The sequence below is a fragment of the Schistocerca nitens genome, chromosome 7 (genome assembly GCF_023898315.1).
Source record: "Schistocerca nitens isolate TAMUIC-IGC-003100 chromosome 7, iqSchNite1.1, whole genome shotgun sequence".
Taxonomy (NCBI): domain Eukaryota; kingdom Metazoa; phylum Arthropoda; class Insecta; order Orthoptera; family Acrididae; genus Schistocerca; species Schistocerca nitens.
Genome location: NC_064620.1, coordinates 71,280,318 through 71,295,685, shown reverse-complemented (window position 1 = coordinate 71,295,685; position 15,368 = coordinate 71,280,318).

Below are 15,368 nucleotides of genomic sequence, written 5' to 3'. Positions count from 1 at the left end.
ACTTCGTGGAAGATTAAAACTGTGTGCCACACCGAGACTCGAACTCGAGACCTTTTCCTTTCGCGGGCAAGTGCTCTACAACTGAGCTACCCAAGCACGACTCACACCCCTTCCTCACAGCTTTACTTCCGCCAGTACCTCGTCTCCTACCTTCCAAACTTTACAGAAGCTCTCCTCCGAACCTTGCAGGTAGGAGACAAGGTACTGGCGGAAGTAAAGCTGTGAGGAAGGGGCGTGAGTCGTGCTTGGGTAACTCAGGGGTAGAGCACTTGTCCGCGAAAGGAAAATGTCCCGAGTTCGAGTCTCGGTGCGGCACACAGTTTTAATCTGCCACGAAGTTTCAGGGTGAATAAATATTGAAACTGAAATTCTGTGAAATCCTTACGTGATACATAAAATCTGAGATCAGGTTCATAAACGTACGTAGAAATCATCCATCAAAAATAAGAGCCTTAAAAAAGAAAAGTTGCAGCATTAGAAAATTGCAGCGAAATGCAGGAAGATCTGCAGCGGATAGCCATTTGGTGCAGGGAGTGGCAACTGACCGTTAACATAGACAAATGTAATGTATTGCAAATACATAGAAAGAAGGATCCTTTATTGCATGATTATATGATAGCAGAACAAACACTGGTAGCAGTTACTTCTGTACAATATCTGGGAGTATGTGTACGGAACGATTTGAAGTGGAATGATCATATTAAAGTAATTGATGGTAAGGTGGGTGCCAGCTTGAGATTCATTGGGAGAGTCCTTAGAAAATGTAGTCCATCAACAAAGGAGGTGGCTTACAAAACACTCGTTCGATCTATACTTGAGTATTGCTCATCAGTATGGGATCCGTACCACGTCGGGTTGACAGAGGAGATAATGAAGATCCAAAGAAGAGCGGCGCGTTTCGTCACAGGGTTATTTGGTAACCGTGATAGCGTTACGGAGATGTTTAGGAAACTCAAGTGGCAGACTCTGCAAGAGAGGCGCTCTGCATCGCGGTGTAGCTTGCTGCCCAGGTATCGAATATATTGCTTCCTCCTACTTATACCTCCCGAGGAGATCACGAATGTAAAATTAGAGAGATTCGAGCGCGCACGGAGGCTTTCCGACAGTCGTTCTTCCCGCGAAACATACGCGACTGGAACAGGAAAGGGAGTTAATGACAGTGGCACGTAAAGTGCCCTCCGCCACACACCGTTGGGTTGCCTGCGGAGTATAAATGTAAATGTAAATAATAAAATTTTGTAACCCTTTGTAACTAATCACCCCGAGAGGACGTCAGAGATCAGAGTAATAACGAATCTCGAGCAGAAAACAGCCCTCCACGGGTCATCTTTCTGTAGCCTGCTCGAAGCGAGACAGACAGCGGCGGTTCGCCCACACCCTGCGCCGGCCGGTGTGTTTACAGGGGGCTCGCGAGGCGTCACAAATGCCAGGAGGACGCGCCGCCTGATGGATGGGGGCGTCGCGGCGCCGCCACCTGGGGCCGGCGCAGCGTCGGCGGCGGCGTCGCCGGCTCCCCCGTTATTTGCAGGCCGGGCCATCCGTCACGTCGGCCCACGCCGATACCGCCGCCGCAGCCTGCTTTGACAAGTTGTGCGCCGCTCCCCTCTTTTTATGGAAATAAATCTGCCTCACGTGCCGCCCGCTAACGACCCCCACCGCTCCCTCAGGCGGCATAATTCTTCCTGTTTTGCAAATGGGCGGTGTCTGCAGGAGAACCAGCCCTTCTTCATAAGCAGGACTACTCGCTAATTGAATGCACATTTCTAGACGAAGATTCGAAACAGAATTCTATACAGTGTGGTCCACTGATCGTGACCGGGCCCAATATCTCACGAAATAAGTTTCAAACGAAAAAACTACAAAGAAGGAAACTTGTCTAGCTTGAAGGGGGAAACCAGATGACGCTATGGTAGGCCCGCTAGATGGCGCTGCCATAAGTCTAACGGATATCAACTGCGTTTTTCTAAATAGGAACCCCCACTTATTATTACATATTCGTGTAGTACGTAAAGCGATATGGATGTCTTAGTTGGACCACATTTTTCGCTTTGTGATAGATGGCGCTGTAATAGTCGCAAACATATGACTCACAATTTTAGACGAACATTTGGTAACAGGTAGGTTTTTTAAATTAAAATACAGAACGTAGCTACATTTGAACATTTTATTTCGGTTGTTCCAATGAGATACATGTACCTTTGTGAACTTATCATTTCTGAGAACGCATGCTGTTACTGCGTGATTACCTGTAAATACCGCATTAATACAATAAATGCTCAAAATGATGTCCGTCAACCTCCATGCCTTTGGCAATTCATGTGACGACATTCCTCTCAACAGCGAGTAGTTCGCATTCCGTAATGTTCGCACATGCATTGACAATGCGTTGACGCATGTTGTCAGGCGTTTTCGGTGGATCACGATAGCAAATATCCTTCAATTTTCGTCATAGAAAGAAATCCGGGGACCTCATATCCGGTGAACAACGACCAATCCACCTGTCATTAAATATGCCATTCAATACCGCTTCAACCGCACGCGAGCTATGCGCCGGACACCCATCATGTTGGAAGTACATCGCCATTCTGTCATGCAGTGAAACATCTTGTAGTAATATCGGTAGAGCATTACGTAGGAAATCAGCATACATTGCACCATTTAGATTGCCATCGATAAAATGGGAGGCCAATTATCCTTCCTCCCATAATGCCGCACCATACATTAAGCCGCCAAGGTCGCTCATGTTCCACTTGTCGCAGCCATCGTGGATTTTCCGTTGCCCAGTAGTGCATATTATCCCGGTTTACGTTACCGCTGTTGGTGAATGACGCTTCGTCGCTAAATAGAACGCGTGCAAAAAATCTGTCATCGTCCCGTAATTTCTCTTTCGCCCAGTGGCAGAACTGTACACGACGTTCAAAGTCGCCGCGATGCAATTCCTGGTGCATAGAAATATGGTACGGGTGCAATCGATGTTTATATAGCATTCTCAACACCGACGTTTTTGAGATTCCCGATCCTCGCGCAATTGGTCTGCCACTGATGTGCGGATTAGCCGCGACAGCACCTAAAACACCTACTGAACACTTCCTGCTTCCTTAAATAACGTAACTATCTGGCGAACGGTCCGGACGCTTGGATGATATCGTCCAGGATACCGAGCAGCATACATAGCACACGCCCTTTGGGCATTTTGATCACATTAGCCATACATCAACACGATATCGACCTTTTCCGCAATTAATAAACGGTCCATTTTAACACGGGCAATGTATCACGAAGCAAATACCGTCCGCACTGGCGGATTGTTACGTGATACCACGTACTTATAAGTTTGTGACTATTACAGCGCCATCTATCACAAAGCCAAAAAAGTGGTCCAACTAAAATATTCACATTTCTTTACGTACAACACGAATATGTAATAAAAATGGGGTTTCCTATTTTAAAAAACGCAGTTGATATCCGTTTGAGCTATGGCAGCGCCATCTAGCGGGCCAACCGTAGCGCCATCTGGTTTCCCCCTTCTAGCTAAACGAGTTTCGTTGTTAGTAGTTTTTTCGTTTGATGCTTATTTCGTGAGATATTTGCCCCGGTCACTATCAATGGACAACCCTGTATACAGGATGTTTCAAAATTAATATACAAGTATTTAAAAGCTTTCTAGCATTTACTACGTTCAACTTACAACTATAAATAACACAACAAATGAAACAGCTACTCAGAAAGTTCTGATGAACAAAATCTTCTGTGATGAAGTCTCCTCGGATCATCTAACCAAGGCGTCGTTCTGTGACAACGTCTCAACAAGTTCCGTACTTATTACCTTTATGCCTGAAGATGGCGAGAGGGAAACTTGTCGAAACGTTGCAGCAGGACGACAACTTGACTCGGCTGATAACCCGAGGAGACTTCATCATAGAAATTCGCTGACGAATCCTGTATTCCCATATCAGGCTGATCTGTTTATATACCTGTGCCCAACGGTAAACGTATGGAATGTCCAAGTGTTATTGAAGAACGTGTTGAACGTGTGAGAGTGTTTCGCGCCTAGTCCCAAGAAGACAGTTCGAAAGGCTAGTCGTGATTTGTCAGCTGCAGTGACGTCTGTATTGAGACTTTTATCGAGGAGGGCCGCGGGAGTAACCACGCGGTTTGAGGCGACATGCATGGATTGCATCTGACGCCGTGCGATTTTTAACTTTGGATTAATAAATGATCGTGTGCATGTGTCTCCTCTACCAGCTGATCTATCCGACTTTAGAAGCAGCGTTGTTGTAGCAATTGCTCCAGACACTACGATCAGAGTTTGGAAAAAACTCGCCTATCGACTCGATGTGTGACGAATGGTGCTCACTTTGAACACTTGTGAGAAAAACTGAATTTCACTATCCTTTATTGTATTATTTATAATTGTAAGTTGAATATAATAAGTGCTACAAAGAATTAGAACCAGTAAATTCATTTTGAAGTACTGTGTTCTTCCTCTGGTAATAGCGTATCTTCTAGGAAACTCATAAATTCCACTTCAACAACCTGCAAAGTCGAGGTTCTTCCTCAGCGTGTCCCATACACGTGAAGAGGACTCTGCGGCATTTTTCCATCTCTCACAAAGACACTGTACCTAATTGTTCGGATTAAAATGGATACAGTCAGAGATTCACACAGAATAGGAAGTTACAAGTGCCATAACAACAACCACGAGTCGACTACGTGAATATTTAACAAGTCATATACCTTGTTACTCAAATTTTGACCAGAGTATCAATTTTTCTCGGTGTTCTGGACCCAACAATATATTACTGAGCTGCAGGATCATTGGAATGTAAGGTCAAGGTATTTTAATACCCGCCTAGCATATCGTTTAAGAATTTCCCAAGGTGGTGTAAATCATTGAAGAAATGATCCATTTCATTGAAAGTGGCTTCTCAGCCACGCTGTACCGAAGGAAGGGCATTTTGCACGAGGGTTTCCGAGTGGCGCAATTGCAGATGAAACAGGAGGTCTCCCCAGCTTCAGGAGGCGTCAGTGCAATTTCCGTGGTAAAGCTGGCTTCGGAGCTGCTTTTTACCGGTTCAGACACTCCATCGTGTCTCCATTGAGGCAAAAAAGTTGGCAGAGACACGCTCTCCGCTCTCTTCATCACCGAATTGAAGCAGTTAGATTTTGAGATTACACTTAAGAATTAGCGTGGAAGTAATCGATATCTTTGCTTAGCATGCGCTGGTCTCCATTACTTTGGAGTCAGCTGTGTTTAGAGCCATATCTATATGACTGTGACAACGCAACTGGATCCAAAGACACCGCAATCGTCAACATCAAATACGCCCTCAGTCTTATCTGTGAACTGCGTGTTCATCAGACTACGATGCTGCTTGGGTAAGATATGCCACACATGACACACTTTGCCCGCATCTCGTGGTCGTGCGGTAGCGTTCTCGCTTCCCACGCGCGGGTTCCCGGGTTCGGTTCCCGGCGGGGTCAGGGATTTTCTCTGCCTCGTGATGGCTGGGTGTTGTGTGATGTCCTTAGGTTAATTAGGTTTAAGTAGTTCTAAGTTCTAGGGGACTGATGACCTAAGATGTTAAGTCGCATAGTGCTCAGAGCCATTTGAACCATTTGACACACTTTGCTTTCGAATTTCCTCTCAGCAAAGTCTCTCATCTTCCGTTCAAGGTGGTTTCCGAAGTTCTTAACAGTTACGACTCTCTAGGGACCGGACGACCATATTTCATGTTCGATCATTTTCTCTTGTACACTTTTATTCCCGGGGAGCGCTAATAATGAGATGGGAATTCCAGAGTATTGTAAACTGGTGTCGTAGCATTCGTTAAAGTCTCTCTTGCATATTGTTGTTTTAATGATTCTCTGTATGTAAACGACTTTCTGCCTATTTTTTACGTGTTTGTGACATTCTCCCTGTCTCTTATTCTACGACATTATTTGGCTGAAACATATCCTGTAGGTGCGACTTCCGATACAGCTATGGTGAAGAAGACAGAAGATATTCAGATTTGCTAGGTCTTATCTGTTGATGTGACAAGCAGCAGCAGTAGTTAGAGCAATTAGGTTCACTTAATTAGTTTATATCTTTGTATGTTTGTTACTGAGACTTACTACTCTTCATTAAACATTGATGTTTAAATGTAATTTTATAAACGACGTACCAAAGGAAAATATTATCTGTATCTCTTATACACAAGTTACCTTGTGATATGTGGCACACTTCCCACACCTGTCCGCCTTGGTAGCTGCTGGATCAACGCGGCAGATTGCTAACCGAAAGAGCACGGGTTCAACTTCTGGCCGGATCGGTGATATGCTCCTCCCGCGAACTGAATACTGTGTTGTCCTTAACTTTGTACTGTCATGACAGCGACTAAAATCACATGATTGGAATCACATGGCAAGTCTTAGCCTGTGTACCTTCGTACCAGGGTACGGCTTCACCCTAATGTATGTTCTGAATAGTCAAACACAGTATCGCATCATCAACTGCTGAGATTAAAAAATAAATAAAAAATAATACTTCCCACTTCACTATACTTCCTTCCTTTCGCGAAAGTATGGGAAGACTAATTGTTGGGAAACATGAGCTCGAAATTATCTAATGCTCTCGTCGTGCTCACTATGCGTGAAATGTACTGGAGGTCATTTCCCACGACGCTTCTTCGAGCGTTCGCTCTCAGAATGTGAAAAGTATGTCTCATCGTGATGCACAACACTTCAGTTATAGCACCTGCCGCTGTTGTTGCCTGTCCATCTCCATAACGCTTTTGCACTTACTTAACGAAGGGATGACAACAAGCGCCGCTTTATTTGGATGTCTCCTATCTTGCCAATTAATTCTGTCTGGTAAGGCTCCCAGACCAAGAATACCGAAGAACCGGTCAAACAAGGGCTTTGCAAGTTACTTCAAATGGTTCAAATGGCTCTAAGCACTATGGGAATTAACATCTGATGTCATAAATCCCCTATACTTAGAACTACTTAAACCTAACTGGCCTAAGGACATCACACACTTCCATGTCCGAGTCGGAATTCGAACCTGCGACCGTAGCAGCAGTGCTGAAGCGCCTAGAACCGCTCGGCCACAACGCCTGGCGCCACTTACTTCATTTAGGGATGAAATGAACATATAGAAAACATTGACAGCGAGAGGGGCAGGATGATAGGACATTGCTAAGACATCAGGGAATGACTTCATCAGGGCACAAACTGTAGACAAAGACAGAGATTGGACTACTTCCAGAAAATAATTGAGGATGTAGGTTGCATTTGCTACTCTGAGATGAAAGGGTTGGCACAGGAGAGGAATTAGTGGTAGGCTCCATCAAACCAGTCACAAGACAGATGACAAAAAAAAAATTATGAAGTAGAAGTATCCCATTCTTCTTCTTCACCACCTGCTCTTCTTCTGCACATTCAGGATCAGTCACTTACAACAAAGTCTTTGTGTTATTTGTGTTATTGATGCTTCACCCATCCTGTCATCTGCGATTCTGAGATCAATGCTCACTGGGTCTCACTGTATATGTATATATATGCAAGTCTATTGTTCAGTTTAACAAGGACAGAATATGTTGACTGTGGTGACGAGGTGATTCAGACAGCCTGGTGCTATTGCATTATTCTACACACTGTAGTGAAAGCACTGATAACAGTAATGTTATAGAATGAAATTTTCACTCTACAGCGGAGTGTGCGCTGATATGAAACTTCCTGGCAGATTGAAACTGTGTGCCGGACCGAGACTCGAACTCGGGGCCTTTGCCTTTCGCGGGCAAAGGTCCCGAGTTCGAGTCTCGGTCCGGCACACAGTTTCAATCTGCCAGGAAGTTTCATATCAGCGCACACTCCGCTGTAGAGTGAAAATTTCATTCTAGAAACATCCCCCAGGCTGTGGCTAAGCCACGTCTCCGCAATATCCTTTCTTTCAGGAGTGCTAGTTCTGCAAGGTTCGCAGGAGAGCTTCTGTAAAGTTTGGAAGGTAGGAGACGAGGTACTGGAAGTAGTAAAGCTGTGAGGACGGGGCGGGAGTCCTGCTTGGGTAGCTCAATTGGTAGAGCACCTCCCCGCGAAAGGCAAAGGTCCCGAGTTCGAGTCTCGGTCCGGCACACAATTTTAATCAGCCAGGGAGTTTCAGTAATGTTATAACCAGAGGTATAAACAAAATAGAACACGTTTTGTAGGAATACACATATTTTTATTCAGGAGCTATACATTGGTCGCACTACATCAGAAAATCAATTGGTTGTTCCTTTACCTTCACACCGGTACAGAATTTGTCAAATAAACCTTTCTTGTCAGCACAGAATTTAGGGTGAATTTCTCTCAAACAGGTGGGTGTTGCTTTAGCTTCACCTTTTTATCCTGTATTGATGCAGCATTCTAAATTATCTGCATGCTCACTATATATATATATATATATATATATATATATATATATATATATATATATATATATATGTCCTTATAAAGAGTTTGAACACAGTGCAGGCATCTTTCATTCTTAAACACAAGGGATAGCACCATCGACAGCGTGAAATAGTTCGTAGTGGTGAATTTTTCAGGTAAATGGATCAACCTCCAGACCTCACAATGACTGCCACACAGTCATATAATGATATTATAGATTGCATCACGTCAGCACAGTAAATGACCAAGGGTGGACGAGATGGCAATACTCCGTGGTCATCTGTTGACTGTCGTTTGGTTCTGCATGACACAATTCATTCTATTCAAACTCAATTAGCCTTACGACACTTGTCGGTGCATTTTCAGTCTATAACACAACACGCCAGTCACTGTCCACTGGCGCTTGTACACCAGTATTGGAATGCTTTGAAGGTCTAGCTGTGTAATTGTAAATTTAAGTGAAAAGCAGTAGAGCACTGGCATGAATAGGCAGCGTCTCATTCACTTCGCCAACACTCTGTAGTTGCAGTAACACCAGAACGTTCTGGATTGGTGCATATGTCAGAGACCAGTACTGACCTGCAACATATGGTGTAGTAACCCCAGCACAGATTTCTTCTTGGAATTTGGGACTGGATAGGTGTCTTCATTAAACAAACTGACGAGTGGTATGGATAATAGCAACTTCTTGTCTTCCTGTACATGCTGGTCAGGTGTGCTTGACCATCTCATGGTGCTTCGGCCACTGCCAGTCCCGACGACCTGCAGGGCACTGCAGGTCCTGATGAGGTGGTGGCTGCTGTAGGCCTGTACATGCTGGAGGTCACCACAGGTCCCAACAAGCCAGAGGTTGCTGGTGGCTTGGACATGCTGGAGGTCACTGAAGAAAGAACAAGAACGAGAATAACAAGAGAATCAATAAGCATACACAGACAAAGATATGGAGTTCAACAAAGACATGGACTTATTCACATGTAATTACTTTGAAGCTTCTTCTGCGAGACAGAGGCAGATGATGATCTTGGTTGCTGCTGGCACTTCATTGTTTTTCAACTGACTGTAGCTGAGACCACACCCATCTTATATACCCCAACGTCACGATTATGTGAACAGATCTAGCGTCCCATGTTCCTATTGGCTCATGCGAATTTTCAGATGGGGACAGAGGAATGCCACGTTCCTGTTGATTCCTGGAGAATAAAAACTACAAATGTCGTCAGGCGAGACTCATACAATAAGGCGTGCATGTATGGTTCATTCAGTCTGGGGAAGTGGAACAGGAAGAATTTGTCTTTGCACTGTGGATTGACCAGCCATTTAAAAAAAAACTTGAATAGCTCCAACACAGGCAATAGTCTTAATTAGTTGCGAAATGCTTCTCTAGCCCTTCCCACTGCATCAGTATTATTTGCTGAACAGTATGCCCCCCCCTATGCTCATCCATTATCATTTCCTTGCATTCCTAGTTTAGGAGGCTATGGATACAGTTTCCAGCTTTATGCTTACAGGTAATACACTTATCAAACCCCACACTGTCGAACACCAATATCTCGTCTCATGAACACATTTCCCGACAAAAGCAAAGATATTAACTTCCGCTCTAGACTTCTTTTTCACCAATTCAGAAGGGGGAAGGGGAGGCAGTGGTAGGACAATCCACATACAAATAAATAACGACATTACCTAACATACTTCCTCTCCAGCAGCTCAGCACAGTGTGAGTCTTTTTCCTGCTAATTCACAAGTGGGTGAGGTGAAGCGAGTGCCCTGTCTCCAGCAAACTGATTACATAAAGAATATGCAAACTGAGTTTTATAAATAAACTAATTATTCTTAGATTTAATATGGGAGATTTCAGCGACCCAAATACAATTTTTGAAAATAATAACAGTCTAAATCGTTAGACACTTTTATGAAAATGTGACCCTCACATGATCGTCTTCAGACCTATAACCATTTTGCTGGGCAACGGTTGTATATGGAGCAGAAACCGCTGAATGGCTATCGTCTTTCAGTGGCTCCTCATTGTTCATCAAAATAGCGATAGGCTTGTGATGATTGGAACCGGCCATCTTTCAATAAATGTGCCTTGCAATATAGACTGTTACAGCTGTTTTCAAAGATTATAAATAAACAATATACTAATGTGTCCTCTGCGATGTAATTGACATTGATTTGAATTTCGAGTCATGAGATCTTTCCACACCAACAGCTCAGCACATACTGAGCGTTTCCCGCCAATTTCGAGACGGAGAGAGTGAGGGAGGCGGAGGGGATGGAACGGGAGGGGTTAATGTAGGGGGATGGGGAGCGTGGGGGATTTTCTACGAGAAGGGGCAGGACTGGGGATTTCCCAGAGGGGTGAAGGATAAGACGTGATGCTGTAATTGATCGCTTTAATTAATTAGCCAATTAATTTGATATAAAAAGCGTGGCGGAACGAACTTTATTCCACTGCTGTTATATCCGTTTATCTTCATTTCTTATGACTATCTTATCAGTAAATATATACCTGTTTACACGTCCTTTGCGCTCATCGCCATATTTCTATTCTAAAGTTCTGACTTCAGTGACACCAGTGATACTGTACGAGGAGGGTTCAAAAAGCGACTGGAACATTTTAATTTCGCGGAATTCTTACATCCGATTTTCAATTTCTTTTATCTTTTTGGTACACATATTTGTGACGTGTGTGAGCATTCTCAACTGTTTTGAATCCTTCATTTGTTGCTGGAAGTCGAAAAGGCTGTACATGTTTTCGATTTTTCGGCGAATTTTTACTCTCGGAAAAGACAGATCAAAGAATTGGCCTTAAATTTTGCTTGAAAATGAAAAAAAAAGGTGCAGCACCACATTAGAAATGTTTACTGTCGCCATGGAGACTCTACTAATTGTAAGATAAGAATTTACGATTGATATAAACATTTCAAAGAAGGTCGGGAAGACGCTGAAAGCGACGACCGCCACGGATGCCCCTGCACGTCAGTTACTGACATTATGGAAGAAGTAAAGAGAATGGTTCAGGAAAATCGCCGAATCACGACCAGAGAGGCGGCTGATAATGTTGGCATATCCTTTGACTCAAGCCAAGAAATTTTTTCGGATCCCTAGGAGAGCAAAGTTTGTTACGAAGCTTTTGAAATTCGACAAAAACTGACATCGAATGGACATCGTTCAGGGATTGCTGAATGCATTTGACAGCGATTCACAACCTCTCGAGGACGCTCTAATAGTTGACGAAATATAGGTATTCGGATATGACGTCGAAACCGAGGCCCAATCGTCCCAATGAAAACTACCTTAAGAAACAGGACACCCAAAAATTTGACAATTTCTATCACATTTGAAGGTTCTTCTCAGTGTTTTCCTCGATAACGATTGGATAATGTATCATGAGTTCCCGCCTTAACGTCGAACGGTCATTAAGGAATATTACTTTGAATTTATGCGCCGTCTGCGTGAAGCAATCCGAGGATAAAGACCAGAATTGTGGCAAAAGTAATGGTGCAAATTGTGCTTGCTCGTGATTTTTCGGCAACAAGCCCAACCGTTCTGTAGCCTCAGGCATCATATTCGCCGGACATGCCCCCCTGAGACTACCTTCTGTTCTCGAGGTTGAGGAGAACCGTGAAAGGACCTCGCTTTGCCACCATTGAAGAAATGAAACCAGAATTAGTGAAGGAGCTGGAACCATAACGAAAAGTTAGTACCAGAAATGCTTCCAAGGCTGGAAAGAGCGCTGGCAGAAGTGTCTTATATTTTAAGAGGCTTACTTTGAGGGAGACAAAGTTCATGTTGAAGATAAAAAAAGGTTCCTTGAGAAAAACACAAAATTCAGTTACTTTTTGGCCACGCCTCGTATATGGAATTTCCATTCTAGTAATCTAGGTCTGTGCATCTGTAGTGGAAGTAGTCCCGTGTGCTGTCGGGCAGAGTAAACACTTAGAGTTTCAGAGCGTGTGGCTTGCCGCTATAGAGTATGAACTTATGGCCGAGAGTTCTGATGTTTTAGGCATGGTACGCAATCATATGAGCTGCAAGTAAGTGTCATTAGCATCTGCCTAGAAAGATAGCGCTTTATTCTAGTACTGCATACTGATGTGTTTGGTAACCATGCCCCCACGTACTCGGAGTCACTAATCTGGTTCAGTTTGCTGGAAACGTTTGTAATTTGCTTGTTAGATGAACTGGTCATTACTAATGGGATTACACGCCGCAGCGAATGAAATTTTCGATGGATGTTAATGTGTGGAATTTCTGAGATTCAGTGAATGTTTAAAGTTATTTAAAGAGATTCATGAATATGTTTGCAGTGGCCATTGAGTAGTGATCTGAACTTATTACGTCCCGTTATAAACTTAATGTGCGTTCGAAGAGATATCTGAAGTATTCAATCTGCTAGCGTTGAAAGAGGGGCATATGTTAAATGTTGTTAACATGTTTCTGGTACTGAACTGTCTCAGGCAAACCTTCGAGTAATGGTTAATTTTGGTATAAACTACATGCACGGATGATAGCCGATTGTTCAAAAGAGCTCATCATGTAACCAGTGTAATGGAACAAGATGGATGTTAAATAGCTGCCATCTCTGAGCAAGGAATGCAGCTGTAGTACCTGTAAGTGTTTCATTCCCACCCGAGCTGCTGGAGACGGCGGTCATGTGTGCGTGAGATGTGCTGGCTTCTGTGAATGAATGTATGTGTGTGAATTTCCTTTTCTGAGGAAGGTTTGGCTGAAAGATAAATGTCTGTTTATTTTTCGTTGTGCCTACCTGCAACTCAACGTATCGTCTTTAGGGTGGGTAGAAATTTATCTTTTCGTTATGTTGTTGATATACCCACCCTTCCTCCCCCGCCCCGACCATTGGTTAACCATTATTATATTTTGTTAACTGTTTCGGTTTTAAGAGTGTGTTATCTAGTTGTCAGATTCCATGTTGTTGTTGTTGTTGTTGCCTTCAGTTCTGAGACTGGTTTGATGCACTTCTCCATGCTACTCTATCCTGTGCAAGCGTCTTCATCTCCCAGTAACTACTGCAACCTACATCCTTCTGAATCTGCTTAGTGTATACGTATCTTGGTCTCTCTCTACGATTTTTACCTTCCACGCTGCCTCCAATACTAAACTGGTGCTCCCTTGATGTCTCAGGACATATCCTACCAACCGATCCCTTCTTCTAGTCAAGTTGTGCCACAAACTTCTCTTCTCCCCAATCCTATTCAATACCTCCTCATTAGTTACGTGATCTACCCACCTTATCTTCAGCATTCTTCTGTAGCACCACATTTCGAAAGCTTCTATTCTCTTCTTGTCCAAATCATTTATCGTCCATGTTTCACTTCCATACATGGCTACACTCCATACAAATACTTTCAGAAACGACTTCCTGACACTTAAATCTATACTCGATGTTAACATATTTCTCTTCCTCAGAAACGCTTTCCTTGCCATTGCCAGTCTACATTTTATATCCTCTCTACTTCGACCATCATCAGTTATTTTGCTCCCCAAATAGCAAAACGCCTTTACTACTTTAAGCTTCTCACTTCCTAATCTACTACCTGCAGCATCACCCGATTTTATTCAACTACATTCCATTATCCTCGTTTTTCTTTTGTTGATGTTCATCTTATATCCTCCTTTCAAGACACCATCCATTCCATTTAAATGCTCTTCGAAGTCCTTTGCTGTCTCTGACAGAATTACAATGTCAACGGCAAACCCCAAAGTTTTATTTCTTCTCCATGGATTTTAATATCTACTCCAAATTTTTCCTTTGTTTCCTTCACTGCTTGCTCAATATACAGATTGAATAACATCGGGGAGAGGCTACAAACTTGTCTCACTCCCTTCTCAACCACTGCTTCCCTTTCATGTCCCTCGACTCTTATAACTGCCATCTGGTTTCTGTACAAATCGTAAATAGCCTTACGCTCCCTGTATTTTACCCCTGCCACCTTCAGAATTTGAAAGAGAGTATTCCAGTCAACATCGTCAAAAGATTTTCTAAGTCTACAAATGCTAGAAGCGTAGGTTTGCCTTTCCTTAATCTAGCTTCTAAGATAAGTCGTAGGGTCAGTATTGCCTGTCGTGTTCCAATATCTCTACGTAATCCAAACTGATCTTCCCCGAGGTCAGTTTCTACTAGTTTTTCCATTCGTCTGTAAAGAATTCGCGTTAGTATTTTTCAGGGGTGACGTACTAAACTCATATTTCGGTAATTTTCGCATCTGTCAACACCTGCTTTCTTTGGGATTGGAATTATTATATTCTTCTTGAAGTATGAGGGTATTTCGCCTGTCTCATACATCTTGCTCACCAGATGGTAGAGTTGTGTCAGGACTGACTCTCCCAAGGCTGTCAGTAATTGTAATGGAATGTTGTCTACTCTCGGCGCCTTGTTTCGATTCAGGTCTCTCAGTGCTCTGTCAAACTCTTCACGCAGTATCAATCTCCCATTTCATCTTCATCTACATCCTCTTCCATTTCCATAATATTGTCCTCAAGTACATCGCCCTTGTATAGGCCCTCTATATACCCCTTCCATCTTTCTGCTTTCCCTTCTTTGCTTAGAACTGGGTTTCCATCTGAGCTCTTGATAATCATACAAGTGGTTCTCTTTTCTCCAAAGGTCTCTTTAATTTTCCTGTAGGCAGTATCTATCTTACCCCGGGTGAGATAAGCCTCCACATCCTTACATTTGTCTTCTAGCCATCCCTGCTTAGCCATTTTGCACCTCCTGTCGATCTCATTTTAGAGACGTTTGTATTCCTTTTTGCCTGCTTCATTTACCGCATTTTTATATTTTCTCCTTTCATCAGTTAAGTTCAATATTTCTTCTGTTACCCCAGGATTTCTAGTAGCCCTCGTCTTTTTACCTACTTTATCCTCTGCTGCCTTCACTACTTCATCCCCCAAAGCTACCCACTCTACTTGTACTGTAATTCTTT